Here is a 17,184-nt window from a genome sequence, read left to right on the forward strand (position 1 = left end):
GTAAAGTGGGAGGCAGGAAATGACATTTTTTGCCCAACAACCTCATATTTTGGTCACATAGGAGATAAAGCCAACCCACTATGAGAGAGCTGGGCTGTGTGAAAGCCTTAAGGAAAGTGATGAGGGTTTGGAAAGAAAAAGAGACTTGACTAAAGATAAGTAAAAGGATGTAACTAAACCACAAGGCACTCTCCAGGGATCACGGACCTGGTCTGGCACCAACAGAGGACTCTGGCAGACCTGGGATCATCACAGAGAAAGGAAAGAAGGCTGGGAAATGCAGCAGGGGAAATGGTGAAGGCTGGGAGGTTGTCTTCCATGCACAGCCTCTGATCCACAAATGGCGACAAAACTCATTTTTAAGTAAGTTGTCAGGACTCGGAAAGCGTTGTCCTATAGGAACTATTGTTTACAGTGATTCAGTTCTCCAGCCAGCAAGCTGCCAAAGCCCATTTATTCTTCAAAGTCCCTGAAGTCATGAGCTAATGCTATATTAATACTTCAATGCCACCTCCCAAGATTATGAATTAACAACCTTTTAAGGGAAAAGGTATTCCAAGTTATGGATCAGTAGACCCGGAACACTTCTGCCTACCACCATCCATCTCTGAGTCTCTCCCCCAGCATCCCTACCCAGCATGTGGTCAGAATCTTGGTCAGTCTTCAGAGCAAGCCCCTTTGGTGGAACCAAGACTTTATGTACCCAGAACTTGTTGGTTGCATTCATTGAACCAGGCACTGGACCTGTATGCATTTGTAAAGGGACCAAGAGCTCCCCCAGGAGTGCTATCGCTCCGCCTTGGGGTAGGGCAGCATTCAAGAAGGGCACATTCTCTCTTTGACGCAGAGGTCATTTCTATGTCATACCATTTGACCATTGAAAGGACCTTTAGACTTTGATCCAGCAGTTCTATTTCTAGAAATCTATCTGGCTGAAACACCTGCACAAAGGTGCAAAGATGATGCTCAAAGCTGTTCGCTGCAGTATTATTTGTAATTAATAAAAGCTGGAAACATGCAAATGTTCATCAAGGGGGTTAAATGAGTAAGTTAATTTTGGTAACCCTGTCCCACATAGTAGGCCACCATGTGACCTTTAAAAGGATAAGACAGGGACTTCCCTGGTGGCACATTGGTTAATAATCCGCCTGCCAATGCAGGGGACACAGGTTCCATTCCTGGTTTGGGAAGATCCCACATGCCATGGAGCAACTAAGTCTCTGCACCACAACTGAGCTGCGAGCCTAGGGCCCGTGCTCCACAACAAGAGAAGCTACTGCACTGAGAAGCCTGCGCACCACAATGAAGAGTAGCCCCCGCTCACTGCAACTAGAGGAAGCCTGGCGCAGCAATGAAGATCCCAACACAGCCATATAAATAAATAAATTTATAACAACAACACAAAAAAAGGATAAGACAGATCTATGGGTATTAACATGGTATATAGTCATGATACATAATTGATGAAAAAAGTGGGTTAGAAACAGCATGTGTGATAGGAATTAGATATAGCTACATAACAAAATATACACATGTTGACATGTATATATTTATGCGTGATTACAAAAGTACTTATTAAAAAATAACATGTAGGATAAACCTCTAATTATGTTACCTCTAGGGGAAGGACTAGGGGAGGAGAAATGGAACTTCCATACTTTCTGCATTAAAGAATGGCCAGAACTTTTTTTGCAATGAGCATGAATTACTTCTATATTAAAACAGCTTTTTAAACTAGTTTTTATGGATATTAGACATTGTAAATATGTCAGTGCACCATAAATTAATCTATAAATAGATTGTTCTCCCAAAGAAAATACCACAGGGGCTTTTTTTGGAATCTAACAAACTGATTCTAAAGTTCATATGGAAAAATAAACACACTAGAATAACCAGAAATTTTCTGAAGAGGAAAAGAAATGAGAGGAGACAAACCCTAGCAAGTATTAAAACGCACTGTCAAAACTATAGTAATTAATAGAATTACCTGGAGAGTAACCCTTGAATAGACAGGCAGATCAATTCAATAGAAAAGAGCCCAGAAACAGACACAAATGCTTATGAAAAATTGTTTTTGGATAAAGATGTCCCTCCAAACCAGTGGGGAACAACAAGTCCTTCAGTAAATGGTATTGGAACAACCGAGCTGCCAGCTTGGGAGATAAAAGAACTGAATCCCTCATTTGATCCCTACATCTAGTAAATTCCAGGTGACTCTAGATACAAACATTAAAGAGAAAAACTGTAACATATTAGAATAAAGTATGAGCAAATATGAGAATATTTTATAATAAAGGAATGGACAGTAGGACTCAGACATCTTTGGGAGCCATAACTCTGCCTTCCCAAAGAGGCACCACTGAGCGGGTGCCTCTTCTACCCCAGGCACCGAGGATACAGCAGGACAACAGACACACAACCCTTGCCTCACAGAGTTCATATTCCAGCTGGGGATGTTACCAAGCCCAAGCTTGTTCTGCTCACCGCACGACAGGCCAATAAATTGGGAGACGAGTTGTTGGAGAAAGCAATAACAATTTTAATCAGAAAGCTAGCAGCCCGAGAAAATGACAGACTAGTGTCTCAAAAAAAGCATCTTCCTTCAGCCTGAATTCAGGCTCCTTTTATACAGAAGAGAGGGAAGGGGCAGGGCCCACTGCAGCACCAACCCATGGCTGAGCGGGGCTGCTATAGCTCACGCCTGCCCCGCTCCTACTACAGGGTAGTAGACAATAAACAACAAACATAAATAAAATAAATCATGTTAGAGGATGATTAGTTCTTTATTTATTTTTATTTATTGGCTGCGTTGGGTCTTCATGGCTGCGTGGGAGCTTTCTGTAGCTGTGGAGAGCGGGGGCTACTCTTCACTGCAGTGCTCAGACTTCTTATTGTGGTGGCTTCTCTTGTTGCGGAGCTCAGGCTCAGTAGTTGCAGTGCACGGGCTTAGTTGCTCCGCGGCATGTGGGATCTTCCCAGACCAGGGCTTGAACCCATGTCTCCTGCATTGGCAGGCGGATTCTTAACAACTGGGCCACCAAGGAAGCCCGAAGGTGATTAGTTCTATGGACAGTACAGAGCAGGAAAGGAGACAAAGGTAAGCTGAGGCTCGATGGAGGGAGTTAGAGCCAGGAAGCCCTCACTGGGAAGGGGACACTGGTCTGGAGGAGGTTAGGGAGCAGCTGTGCAGACACCTGGGGGAAGAGCATTCCAGGTAGCATTCCAGCAAGTGCAAAGGCTTTGAGGCTGGCGTGCATCTGATACGTTCATAGAGCAGAAGGTGGCAAGTGTGGCTTGGGGGGGGAAGATGGTAAGAAAAAAGGCCAGAGAAAGTTGGGAGGAGGTTTTTTCCTCTGAGTGAGATAGAGCCTCTGGAGGTATTTGAGCAAAGAGGTAACAAGATCTGCCTTCCTAAAATTCTGTTCAAGCTCAAGGGAAGAAGCCAGGAGGCTATCACAGTAATCACGGTAGAGAGTGATAACGTGGTTCACGGTACTAGCAGTGAAGGTCAAGAGAAGCAATTTGATTTTATGATATGACAGGATATGACATACATGCCAGCCAGACCTACAGACAGATTGTTTGTAGGATGTGAGAGAAACTGATAAGTCAATGATGACCCTAAGGTTTTCGGTCTGAGCAGTTGAAAAGATGAAACTGCTATCATCAGAGAAAGAGGTTTGCGAGAGAAGCGGATTTGGGGCAAAAATTAGTTGTTTTGGAAATGTTGATTTTGAGATTTTTATCAGACATCCAAGTGGAGCTGCCAAATGGGTACTAGTAAATTCAAATCTTGAGTTCAGGAAACAGGACTTACTAGAGATAAAAATTGGGAATCAGAGAAATGGCATTTAAAAACATGAGATTGGGGGCTTCCCTGGCTGCGCAGTGGTTAAGAATCTGCCTGCCAATGCAGGAGACACAGGTTCTGTCCCTGGTCGGGGAAGATCCCACATGCCGTGGAGCAACTAAGCCCATGCGCCACAACTACTGAGCCTGTGCCCTGGAGCCCATGAGCCACCACTACTGAGCTGCGAGCCTAGAGCCCGTGCTCCGCAACAAGAGAAGCCACCGCAACGAGAAACCTGTGCGCCGCAATGAACAGTAGCCCCCGCCTGCGCACAGCAACGAAGACACAACGCAGCCAAAAATAAAATAAATTTTAAAAAACAGAAAAAAAAAATTTTTGCCCATTGGCAAAGCCAAAGTTTGGACCCAGCTACACTGAAGATTTGAGGTGGAGAACTAGCTTTTTCTTTATCCTTTGTTTTATTTAGAGAACAATTGATTCCTATTTTTCTTTTTTTAGTAGGAAAGTATTTCATGTTCAATTTAGAGACCCGAAACCAGATAATAAATACCAAAAATGTAAATGACCTATAATCTTATTAAGCATAATCGCTCTTAGCCATTTGATATATTTCCTTTCAGACTTTTGCTGATGTATATTTTTGTATGTCACACAATGCCCAGAAAGTATTAGCTGGTTTTGCCTTTTTATAAAAAAATATCAGAAAGGAAATGTGGGGCCCCTTGTGAGACTCACCTGGTGAATATCCACCCATGAAAATATTATCGCTAAGCCAAATGCAGGCTTCCTGGCCAAGATGGTTCATTTTGCACAAGGATGGTCAGTGCCTCCTCCTGGGCTGTGCGGCCGCTCGGCTCTACTGTCTGCTGAGCAGACAAGGAGACTGGTTTTCTGACATGCACCTGTGGCACCTGGTGGATAAACACGTAAATGGGCACTTGGCCGGTGTGACTGTCTTGCGTATAACGTGCCTCACCGCCACGGGGTTTCCACCCATAGTTGGGTAAGTGAGAGGCTGGTTCTGTGGCAGCAGGAAATTTACTTCCTTACACAGACTGCGAGGTCTAGGAAAGGTTTTTCAGCAGCGGTTTCTCAGTGGAAACTGAAAATCGTCTCAGACAAAAAGCGGGGGAGGGGAGGGGAAACACTTGGGAATTCATTTTGTCTTTTTAGCTCCCAGAACATCTCATTCAGAGAGGAACTGTCATCTTTCTATTCCTGACCTGGTACAAGGTTCAGAACCAATGACCTGCCTGCATCTTGCCTGAATTTCGTGCAAAATGTGAGGCCCAAAGAGACAGTAGCTGCTCCAAATACTGATTTGCTAAGGGAGTAGAGGGTGTGGGGCAAAATCTGTTGGCCCCTCTCCTGCCCCACCCCCCACCTTCCCCACTTCCTGCCCCATCCTTCCAGCTGCTCCTGCCAGGACAAGGTGAAATTGTGACAGGACCACAGAGGCCCCAGAGTCAGGGCTTTTATCACCATGGAGGTCAGTCATCTCTTGCAACCATGTACGTAAGACACAGCCTCACTCACCCGTGCCAGAGCCTGGCATGATGTGCTGATAAAAGCACAGATTTTATTTATTTATTATTTTTAAAAAAACATTTATTTATTTATTTTAAAATTTATTTTTTTATTATTTTAAAAAAACATTTATTTATTTATTTTAAAATTTATTTATTTATTTATTGGCTGTGTTGGGTCTTTGTTGCTGCACACAGGCTTTCTCTAGTTGCAGTGAGTAGGGTCTACTCTTTATTGTGGTGCACAAGCTCCTCATTTTGGTGGCTTCTCTTGGCGCAATAGTTGTGGCTCGCAGGCTCTAGAGCATAGGCTCAGTAGTGGTGCACAGGCTTAGTTGCTCCAAGGCATGTGGGATCTTCCTGGACCAGGGATTGAACCCATGTCCCCTGCATTGGCAGGCAGATTCTTAACCATTGAGCCACCCAGGAAGTCCCAAAGCACAGATTTTAGAGGCAGCACACCTGGGTTCAAATCCCACCTTGGTCAAGTTACTGAATTCCAGACTTACTTTTCACACCTGCAAAACTGAAGTGATAACACCCACCTGTCAAGTCTGTGGGGCAAGACTAAATAAAGTGTCTGCAGTCCCCCTGGTCCATAGTAGGTCACAGCAAACATTATTTCCTGCTCCTGTTCACAGAGACCAGCCTTGCTGAGGTGGATTCCCTCTCTGCATGCTCCTTCAGGAGACCTCAGAAGGTCATCTGGCAACACACTTCTCCTTTAGCATCTTCAGTAGTGCTCTAGAAAGGGAATCACACATCATTACCTTGACATTTTTGCCAATACTAAAATAGATGTGAGGTGAAGACTCAAAGTCACAGTTCAGGGCCTAAATAGGGTTCAAAATGAAAATGACCTGGGGGAAGAAGTTAATGTGGGAAAATGTGATTACCTCTTGTCGGGGAGGAAGTATTGATGTGTTCCCAAGTTGCCTCAACAGCAACAGTCAGTGAGGAGGGAGGCATGCGGGCGGCCTGGGTATAGAAAAGCCGTTCCTGTCCTGGGGTCTGAGGGGTCTCATAGGGCGAGAACTGCTGCTCGGGTCCAGGTGAGGCCTCCAGAAGAATCGTGCGTGTGGGTCCCGAGAGGAAAGCCTGAGCCCTGCTATTATGAATGGCTTCATCAGATAATCTGTCACTTCACAGAGAGTCCTCCCAGAAGAAAGGGCAAAGCAGGAGGTAAGCCATCTCATCCTTTCCCACTTAGGCATCGTTAGAAGATACACAGTGGGGAGCTGTGGGGAATATAAAAGGAATTTCAACTTAAAGTCAAAGCTTCTGGTTTCAAGATCATTTCTATAAATGAGTATTAAAATGCCTCAGTGTGACAGAAGGGATAAGGGCCAACTCCTCAACATGGCTTGCTATGCCCTGAGTACCCCCATGTGTGCCCTCCACCAGCTGCCCAGAACTTTATTCACGTCCTAGAACACGTCTCTCACACTGGTGCACCTCCACAAAAGCCCTTCACTCTTCCTGATCTCAGCTCCAAGGGTGAATAGTGGTTGTGTCCAAGGCCAATCCCAGTGGTCCCATTGCCATGCTGGTCATTGGTTTGGCTGTGAACTTGTAACACAGTTCTCATGAAGAGATGGAAGGGAAATGTGCTTGAGGAAGAGGGAATTCTGTGAAAAGTTTTTCCCACTAATTAAATTTTATTTATCTATTTTTTTTTTTTTTGGCCGCACTGCGCACTTGTCGGATCTTAGTTCCCCAACCAGGGATCAAACCCAGGCCTTCAGCAGTGACAGCATGAAGCCCTAACCACTGGACCGGCAGGGAATTCCCTTTTCCCACTAATTAAACAAAAAAGAACATTAAACAAAAAGTTCCTCTCATTCTGCCAGACATTGTCATGTCTGTGTGTGAAGCCCGGAACCATGGCAGCCACTTTGTGACAGGGAGGAAGCTAAGCTGATATGATAAGGACTACAAAGTGTAAAGATGGAAAGAGTCTGGGGTTTTGATAATACTGTTTGAGCCAATGGACTACTCAGTCCTGGCAGCTGTTCTACCTTAAGACTTCCTGCTAAGTGAGATAATACATTTTCCTTACAGCTGTAGCCACTTGGGGTTTTCTGCTCATTGCCACTAAAAGCATCCTGATACAAGATTTGAGGTCAATTTTTAATGTTCTAACTAATCATATAAATAGTCACAAGGCTAAATTGTCTTTCTCTGAATTTTCTAGTTTGTTTTGAGAAGGGTTGGGGGAAATTGAGGGCACCATTAGGGAGCGAAGCACAGTCTCTCTTGGCTGTCCATAAACCAAGACTATTTGCCTGAATGATTGTTTGTTCCTCTGGAGATGGGTAGTTACTTCTCCACATTTTACTAGGATATGTGTATGTGTGTGTTTTGAAGATGAGGATACACTTGGACAACTGTCTGTAAAAGATGAGGACGTGAAGGAAAAGCTAAAGGAGCTTTGTGTGTGTGTGTGTGTGTGTGTGTGTGTGTGTGTGTGAGGTTTACTGGAAATCTATTACTTGGAGAGTCAAGGCCTTTTTTCTGTCCCGCACAAGAGCACCTGGCCAACAGGGTGCGTGCGCACAAAAAATCCAACCCACTCCTGGCACAGGCTGCATCCACCTGAAGGAAGTGATGCATTTTTCTAATCTACACAAAGGTACCACAAGAGCTAGTTGTAGTCTTATGGGAAATATTGTTTCAAGACCAGTAACAGTGTGACATAGAGGGTCATGAAGCAGATACGAGGATCTATGTCCATATTTTGGCCACAACTGCTCTAGAAGTCCAGGACACAGACCTTAGCAACAGCAGGAGAGAGCTCCTTGAAGCAGATGTTCTTGACACCTCCAGGAGCACTGCTTTAAGTATTTCCTCACTGACCAGGTGGGATTACCTGTGTGCTAGTTAGTTCAAGCATCATCTCTAAGCCTATCAGCTCTCCAAAGTAAAAATAAGTGTTCCAGGGGTGATCAGTTGGCCTTACATGAAAAGGGCCACAACAGAATGTTTCAGGTATCAGTGTCTCCTTCAATGCTTTGCTAATTGGAACAGTGAATATCAGAAACTGCTTTCCACTGATGAAATTAGCAACTTGTTGACTAACGTGATTCATGCTTACAAATGTGTTCTCATTTGGTAAAAGAAATGATATTTAAGATATGTAGGCTGGACGTAATATTTTAGAGACATTTCCCACTCTTTATGGTCAGGAAGTAAGAATCTTGTACACTGAGGAAGGATTGTTCCTAAATGGTACCATATCCAGCCATCGTTTCTGAGAACTTCTGATTGCCAAAGCCCACTCTAACCCAAATTGAATCTGGCCTCGGGAATGCTGGAGTCATCAGAGCAACTTTAATGGCAGGGAGCTGGAACTTCATTGAAATCACGGAAGAGGTTTCAGGACCATTTTGGTCCCTGCTGCTTGCTAATAAATGTTTGTGTAATGAGCGTCTACAGGGGTGGCAGAGTTTGGTCTGAGACTTGTTTTTATTATAACAAGATTGTGTTGGTCCACTGAAATGTCCCCAAACCATCCGTGAGGTTAGTTTTCAACAGGGCACCATCTTCAATGGCATTACCCAGTGAGGTTCCCTTAGGAAGTTTTTAAAAAAAGATTTATTTACTTATTTATTATTTTATTTATTTTGGCTGTGCTGGGTCTTAGTTGTGACATGCGGGATCTTTGTTGTGGCATGTGGACTTCTTAGTTGCAGCATGCATACAGGATCTAGTTCCCCGACCAGGGATTGAACCTAGGCCCCCTGCACTGGGAACACGGAGTCTTACCCCCTGGACCACCAGGAAAGTCCCCCTTTAGGAAGTTTTGAGAGCAATGGATTTTGTCCTGGGGGGTGCCAGAACATGATGGACAGAATGTGGTGCATGGAAGAGAAAGAACACGGTGATGCTGCATGGTCATCTAGTGCACAAACAGGCTTTGAAGCACTTGTGAGGCACCCCTTTAGAAACTTCCAGAAATAACTAGAAGGTAAGAGCTGCTGATATCTCACAATACAGCTGACTGAGGCTCAAACCATGTTAGTTTGGGCATCAAAAGCAAATGTAACTTCATTTCCCACCTACGTACTGGAAAAGCCTGAAGTATTAGTTATATCCAGTGAAACTAAGCGTAATTATATACAAAGCTTCATTTAAAGTGTGTAATGGTTGCAGGTATAAATCGTCCTGGAAAAAAAAAAAAAACAGATGAAACAATCCAAGACCAGAGGTCTTGATCCAAGTTATGGCTTCTGTGAGGTTTAATAGGGACATAGTCCCTTTTCCTCTACTGGGCTTGTGAAGAAGTTTTATCTGCTACTTCCGGTGATTTTGTGCTATTTTCCTGGGAAGGGTGGGGGAGAGAAGGGGGGTGGTAAAGCTTGTTGTGTCAAAAGCTTGTCATGGGGACCCTCTAGCTGGTAGTATCAAATGACGATTACTGAGAAAACTGGAAGATTTGGAAGTTCTTGGATTTCCATTTTACCTTACGAGGCCATTTTGATGAGGTGACTGTTCAGGAACATGGGTACCGCATGGAATGAGAACATTTACATGGGCCTTTGGAGGGAGGCTCACAACCAGAGACTGACAGAAGTGGCCTAGTTGCCTATATTCTGAGAGGCAAAACGGAAAGTTGGACAAGTCGATTCACCAATAAGGTATTGAGCTCGTTAAGTGCCAAGCACTGGGCTAGTCACTGTGACCCAGTCTTGCTATGAATAGCCTTGTTAATAGCAAAGGCAAATCGAAACATGTTAGGAGTTGCAGATCACGTGGGGAACAAAAGCTGATGCTTTCAGGAGCCAGTGTTTGTCATCCTAACCAACTTGTTAGTACCAGTAAGTAGAATGATGTCAAGCTTAATGCTCACTTCTCCTGAGCCTTGATATACCCTAAGTTCCCTCTTCCTCTCTTCCTTTCTTTTTCCCAGTAACGAAGACTTTTTGAGCACCTAATGTGTTCCAGACACTTGTGCTAGCTTCTGAGAATAGAGAGAAAAAAAACACAAGTTATGGTCTTTGAGAACTCACAGTCTTGGGTGTGTGTGTGTCTGTGTGTCTGTGTGTCTGTGTGTGTGTAGAGGTCTCTCTGTGGGAGGGTGGTGGTAGAAAGAAATAAACAGACAATTAAAACACAGCTTGATAGAGAATTCCCTGGTGGTCCAGTGGTTAGGACTCCACGCTTTCACTGCTGAGGGCTAGGGTTCCATCCCTGGTCGGCGAACTAAGATCCTGCAAGCTGCACAGTGCAGCCAAAACAAAACAAAACAAAATAAAACAAACAAAAAACCCCCAACAACTTGATAAGTACTAGGATAGTGAGGCCTCAGGTAGCTCAGAGGAGACATATCAAACTCAGAAAATATGTCGAAGCTATAAACAAGCTCCCTGGAGGTGACTCCACTTGAGCTAGGTCTTAAAGGACAAGCCAGGTGGCCAGGGTGGAGGAGCAGGATGAAAGGCACTCGAGTCAGGTGGCAGCACGTGCAGTATTTGCTGTTGTGACTGCAGGGGGCTGAGGAGGGGCTCCAGGGAGTTCAGCTTTCAGCAGCCAAGACCGAGGATGCACCGGGGAAAGGATGGCATCAGAGCAAGCTGAAGGTTTGGACTGAGCCCAGATCACAGAAGAAATTGAACTTAATCCTGAAGGTGATAGAAAATCAAGGAATTTAAAACAGAGAAAGGACAAAATATACTTTTGTTAGAGGAGGTTAGGGACAGACTGCAGTAGAGAAGACAGAGACAAGGCCATGACAGTGGTTTATGGTATAACTTTTTTTTTTTTTTTTTTTTTTTTTTTCTTGGCGCACGGGCTTAGTTACTCCGTGGCATGTGGGATCTTCCTGGAGCAGGGCTTGAACCCGTGTCTCCTGCATTGGGAGGCGGATTCTTAACCACTGCGCCACCTAGGAAGTCCTATGGTATAATTTTTAAAAGAGCCCATTCAGGTGTATTTACCCATAATATCAGCCTACTCCTATAAGTAGTCTATAATTAAGATTTTTAAGTTGAAGTCTTATTATTCTCTAATATTGGTACCTGAATCAAGGAACTCCTGGGGAATTCCTGGGGACTCACGTTGCTGGGTGACTCCCCATCTGTCACTTCAATGGTTCTTTGCTTCAGAGAGAAGGCGACACCACTAGGATCAAAGAAATCATAGCTCAGCTTTAAGTTTCAAATTGATTTGAAGTCCATGGTGAAGATAATAATCCTGAAAGCTGGGTTTTACTGAGTGACAAAGGTATTTGCTAAATTCCGAAACTTTCCCTTTAGGTAAGAAGTAAAGCTTGGATTATAGAGAAGGGAAGAACATGGATAAGGGCAAAACATTTGAAAGAGGAAAGTGACAGGGGGCGAAAGGTCAGGTGCAAGTGTCCTGCTTGTCTTATGGGATGGAAACTTCCAGAAGGGGTATAAGGAACCCATTGCTACATTTTGGGAAACCTGAGAACACTGGGATTTTACATCAGAGGAGACTGCAGGACACACACAGAAGTCCCACATTGGGCAACGGCTCTGCAGTGATGCATCTAAGGAGTGATAGAGCAGTTTCATTCAAGAGGAGTTAGTGGTCCCAGTGGACCCCAGTCTACACGTCACATGTAAGGCTTGAGGAGGACCCACAAGTACCAGTAAGGGATGAGAGAGTGCTAAGAAAACTGGTGGACCAGAGGAAGGCTAGACATCACAAAGAGGAGGCCACAGAGCACAGGGCCTTATGACTAAAGGATGTATCAGGAACCTTCAGCTTTAGCAGTGATTCCCCAAATTCCAGCCAGGACCCATTACTCCTCAGCATCACAGGTACAGTTGGTCCAGCGACCCTTCAGGATGAGGGCCAGTGGAAGGCAGGGAAAACCCAAAGGCCCCTCCCCTCTCCTCCCAAGTGCCCAAGGAGAAGGGAGATACAGCCCTGAGATAGGAAGAGAATTTGAACCCACAATTTACCCGCAGCTGCCAATTTTAAACTGGAAGAGATTGAGTTAAATTTAATTTAAAAAATTGTAGGTGTCTTCCCCAGCATGAGCAAGAAGGGGGTTGGTCTCAAGCAGGATGGGCTTGAGTATAAGTTTACTGGGGGCTTTTTTGCATCTGAGTTGTAGTGTGTAAACATCTATTCTGCTTAATCTCTCTCTCTCTTTCTCTCTCTCTCTGTCTTTCTCTCTCTCTCTCTCTTTCTCTCTCTCACACACACACATGCACACACATACACTACACGGGCTTTTTGTCAAAAAATATGCTCCAAAACAGCAGACAACAGAAGATTCTAGGGCAGGTTGGCTTTCAAATGAAAAGGCTAAGGATTCATTTACTTTACAGCATGGGAGGCAACAGAGGGCAATGGTTAAGACCATGGAGCCCAATGTGTAGTCTTCAAACTTGGTTTCCACTTGGGCAAGTCCTTTATATCTCAGTGCCTCCGTTTCCTCATCAGGAAAATGGAAATAATAATCATACCCACTTCATAGGCTTGCTATTAGTACTGAGTTTTATCTGGAAAGCACTTGGAACAGCTCCTGGCGTATGAGTGGTGCCCTCTTAGTGTTTAACAAACAAACTCTGGTCTCAGGAGCTCAAACTCTTGAGGGACTTGTGATTAAAGGCAGGGTAACATGTGAGATGGTGATTTAGAATAACAAATGTTAGCTTTTCATCCAGACTTCTGAATCTGGTCAGCTCCTTTGGCCATATCCCTGCTTTCCCCCTAAATCTGTCTTCTCAGTGGACATAAGATTATTTGGTCTGTTTCTGATGCTAAAGGACTGTGAAAATTAATGAGGATGATGTCTGTGAAGTGCTTTGATTTTTTTTAAGGAAAAATGAATAAAAAACAAAAGGTAATAAAATTTCTGAGGCACCTTTTCACCATCTTTGACATTCAACTCCTTCATCAGTGTTGTCTTTCTTCTAGGGCTCTCTGTTTACTTGCCAGCTGAAAAAAGAAAGAAAGAGAGAGAGAGAGCGAGAGAGAGAGAGAGAGAGAGAGAACGAAAGAAAGAAAGAAAGAAAGAAAGAAAGAAAGAAAGAAAGAAAAAGAAAGAAAGAAAGAAAGAAAGAAGGAGAAAGAAAGGAAGAAATAAAGAGAGAGAAAGAAAGAAAGGAAGAAATAAAGAGAGAGAGAGAAAGGGAAAGAAAGGAAGAAAGGCGGAGGGGGGAGGCAGGAGGGAAGGAAGAAAGAAAGAGAAAGGCAATCAAAAATATGTTTCATGAAATGTTTAGCGTTTAAATCTCTCATAAAATTTAGAGCCGAATAGCCTATGGTATATTTTAGATATACTTGCTGGTAGACTTTTAAAAAATTTCATCACAGTGGTAGCATTTAACACACGAAGGAATTTCTCTTAGACCTGAATCCAGAAAATTAAGCTAACACCTATCTAAAAATAGAGATGGTTGCTTTCTTCTATGTCCTTTTCTCTATTTTTACAAGCCCACTACTTGTTCATTCGCCTTCCCCAGATGTTAGCTGGGAAATGGAAATCTTTTTTTAAAGCCTAGCTAGAAGAACTCACAGATACACAAAAGTGTTGATAGCACCAAAGATGCAACTTACATCAAAATCTCACAGAATTCAAAATTTTAAGGATCTGTTGTTGCCACTTCATCTTCCATTATTAAATGCATAGAAATCACAAGGTGTGTACCTGTGAGAATTTCGTGAATTAGCAAACATCTATAGTGTAGAACGAATGGGGATGACATTTAGGTTTTGAGGCAGAACTAAATTCAGGTTTTTCAACGCTTGGTCCGCTGTTCAATACAGATATTGTTTCTAATCTACTGTTATGATCACTTCATCACATCCACATGTTTCTTGAAATGACAGGAAACTTGAGGTTTGAGATATTTTTAGGAGGGGCAGTTCCTATAATCCTCCTAGATGCAAATATCAATTATACTCAGCTAGATCCACCACCATGATCTAAAGCAGTATTTTTCAAACTGGGTCATGGCTCATTCATAGGCCCTGAAATCACCTTATGAAGCAAAAGCAGCATTAAAAAAAAAATTAGAAGATAACATAAAACATAACATCATGGAAGTAGTGCATCTTATGTTGAAAGAGAAAGCTTTGTGTGTGTGTGTGCACGTGCGCACGTGTGTGTTGGGTTATGATACACTGTTTTTTAGGGCGAGTTAATAAAATATATTTGAAAGTCGCTCATCTAAGATTATTATATGCATATTTCTCAGCCAATATAAACCAATAAGAGGAAGTTAGTACAAACCTAACGGAAAAATAATTTTTCAATAAATTTCATAGACATTGAAATTATCCACAGCCTCTAAACCAGTTATTCCTCCTTTGGATGTTTATCTTAAGGAAATAATCCAAAATTCAGACAAAGATTATTACATAGAAATATTCACTGCACTGTTATTCATTGTACTAGAAACCCCAAACAGCTTAAATGCTCGATAACACAGCAACAGTAAGTCAATTTGGAATATGAAAACTAATCGAGTATGGCAACAGCGTTGAAGGCGACATTTTCAGAGGATTTATAGTGATTTAGGGAATGCTGATAATATACTATTAAGTAAAAAAAGGATTCAAACGTGCTCTTACTCTATCATCTTGAGAACTGCAAAACTTGTTCAAAGAAAAATGTTAAAATGGTGATTTTCTGAGTTGCTGAGATGATTTTCATCTTCTGTTTTCCTGTGTTTTTCAAGTGGCCTACAGTGCACGTGTAGCCTGTCTCTTGTCTAGGGAGAAAAAGTGTTTCTTTAAAAAAAGAAAGGTCCCCCTTCCCAGGAGAGTGTGTGTTCTATGAGCCGAGGAAGAATGCTCATCCTCGTGGGCTTTTGGGAGGCACCTGGCCTGACCCCCCTGCTGGGCGAGAGCGAGCGTAACATTTCTCTTCTTTCACAAGCACATTTATAGTGTGATGACCCTGAAGGTTCCGGTTCACACTGTTCCTGGGGGATCAGTGCCTGCCCACAGGTGATTTTTCTCAAGACCAGCATGTCTGTTTTCTATCCCTGCTATAACAGATTACCACTAACCTGGCAGATTAAAACAACACAAACTTCTTTTCTTACAGTTGTGGAGGTCAGGAATCCAAGATGGTTCTCACTGGGCTAAAATCAAGGTGATCACCAGGCCTGAGATCTTTCTGGAGGTTCCAGGGGAGAATCTGCTCCCTTGCCTTTTCCAGCGTTTAGAAGCCGCCTGCATTCATGGCCCCTTCCTCCATCTTCAAAGCCAATCACATAGCACCTTTTTTTTTTTTTTTTTTAATTCCCTGCATCCTCCCTCTTAAGTATCTACCTATCTACTTATTTATTTATTCATTTTTATTTTCTGGCCACGACATGCGGCATGTGGGATCTTAGTTCCTCGACCAGGGATGGAACCCATGCCCCCTGCAGTGGGAGCTCGGAGTCTTAATCACTGGACCGCCAGGGAAGTATCGGCATAGCATCTTGAACTCTCTCTCTCTCTCTCTGCTTCCATCTTCCCATTGCTCTCTCCACGGACTCAGACCCTCCTGCCTCTCTTTTAACAAAGACCTTTGAGATTACACTGGGCCCGCCCACCTTGATGATCCAGGGTAACTCACTATCACAATATCCTTACTTTAATGATATCTGCAAAGTCCCTTTCACCACGTAAGTAATTTTTTCACAGGTTCTGGGGATTAGGACATGGAATCTTGAGGGAGACCATTATTCTTTCTACCAGGTTTGACAAAACAGCTTAAATCAGGGGCGGGGTGGGGGGAGGATCATCTCTCTTGCATTACAGATAGGGTGGTTTGAACACTGCACTGTGCCCAGGTAGCTGCCCCAATTGTGTGCGGACCAGTGGTTTTCCCACTAGAGGACAACATTCATTAGTAACAGGATCTGTCACTCAGTTACTGGCACTAGCCAAAGGTTAACCAAAGAAGAAACGGTTTCCAGCTTTACCATTACTGTGCCAGTCTAAGCATCACAAAAACGTAGGCAAGGTGCAAAATTACACATACATGATGCTAAAGGACCTGCAGCTACAGTCATGACTCTTTTTCTATCATTTCTCTTAGGCTGATGTTATGTAGATGGCAAATGAGCCAGAGAAGGGAGTTACAAGCTCAAAAAATCCAGAGGTTATTTTAACCTGCTTCTGTTTTTATTTTAGAACTTTTAAAGTTCCTCAAGTAATACCACATTGTAAAAAAAAAGTTAGAAAATACAGTTAAGCAGTAATAAAAAGTGTTGTTTGTACGTCATGTCTGAGTCTTCAAAGCTGAATACAAAACAACTATGTACCAAGGTTTTATTTTTTAAAATCCCTTTTTACTGAGTTGTGGATTTAGAAGATCAAAATTCATTGAAACAACTAAATTAAACTTCAAAGCAATAAAAACATTTAGTTATGAGCTTAACTATCTTCATACCTAATGCTTTTGGTTTGTTTTAAATGCAATAGTGTGGTATTTTTTTAAAAAAGTAATTTCACTGAAATTAATTAATGTAGAGTCTCAGTTTTCTCCAGGTTTGAGCAGACCCCTCTGTCCCCCAGCTTTTCTTTCATAGCCTCCAGTTCCTGCTTTCCTTCGACACTGAGAGATGAAATAAAATGCCAGCATTCATAAGCCAAGGAGGCTTTTCTTTTAATTTCTCTTTGTGGACAATAAAGATATATGATTCCTTCCTGTCTGTCTCTTCATTTCCTTTAAACTTTTTCTTCTCAAGCTGCCTGAAATATTCCAGCCTCCGCATGTGCTTAATTTCTGCCCATCCCCTCAAAGCTCGGCTCAAATACTGCTGACAAGCTACCCCAAGTCTGGTATGTAATCACCAATGTGTTTGCGAAGCATGTGCATGTAGTCTGGCACTTCCATCATCTTCTGCAGCTCCGGGCTCCTCCTCTCAC

At 43.1% G+C, this 17,184-nt stretch overlaps 1 long non-coding RNA gene across 1 annotated transcript in view; it reads right to left on the bottom strand.

The window, feature by feature from the left end:
• Window positions 1-2,527: 2,527 nt before the first annotated feature.
• LOC130858218 (uncharacterized) overlaps window positions 2,528-17,184 on the bottom strand; it is a 57,833-nt gene continuing 43,176 nt past the window's right edge. Inside the window, exons 2-6 of the long non-coding RNA XR_009055017.1 lie at window positions 13,178-13,251; window positions 11,355-11,457; window positions 6,234-6,575; window positions 5,883-6,081; window positions 2,528-3,063 (exon numbers count right to left, since the gene is read on the bottom strand). This is a non-coding gene — a long non-coding RNA (uncharacterized LOC130858218). The remainder of the gene's footprint in view (window positions 3,064-5,882; window positions 6,082-6,233; window positions 6,576-11,354; window positions 11,458-13,177; window positions 13,252-17,184) is intronic.

This window comes from Hippopotamus amphibius, chromosome 8 (genome assembly GCF_030028045.1).
Source record: "Hippopotamus amphibius kiboko isolate mHipAmp2 chromosome 8, mHipAmp2.hap2, whole genome shotgun sequence".
Taxonomy (NCBI): Eukaryota; Metazoa; Chordata; class Mammalia; order Artiodactyla; family Hippopotamidae; genus Hippopotamus; species Hippopotamus amphibius.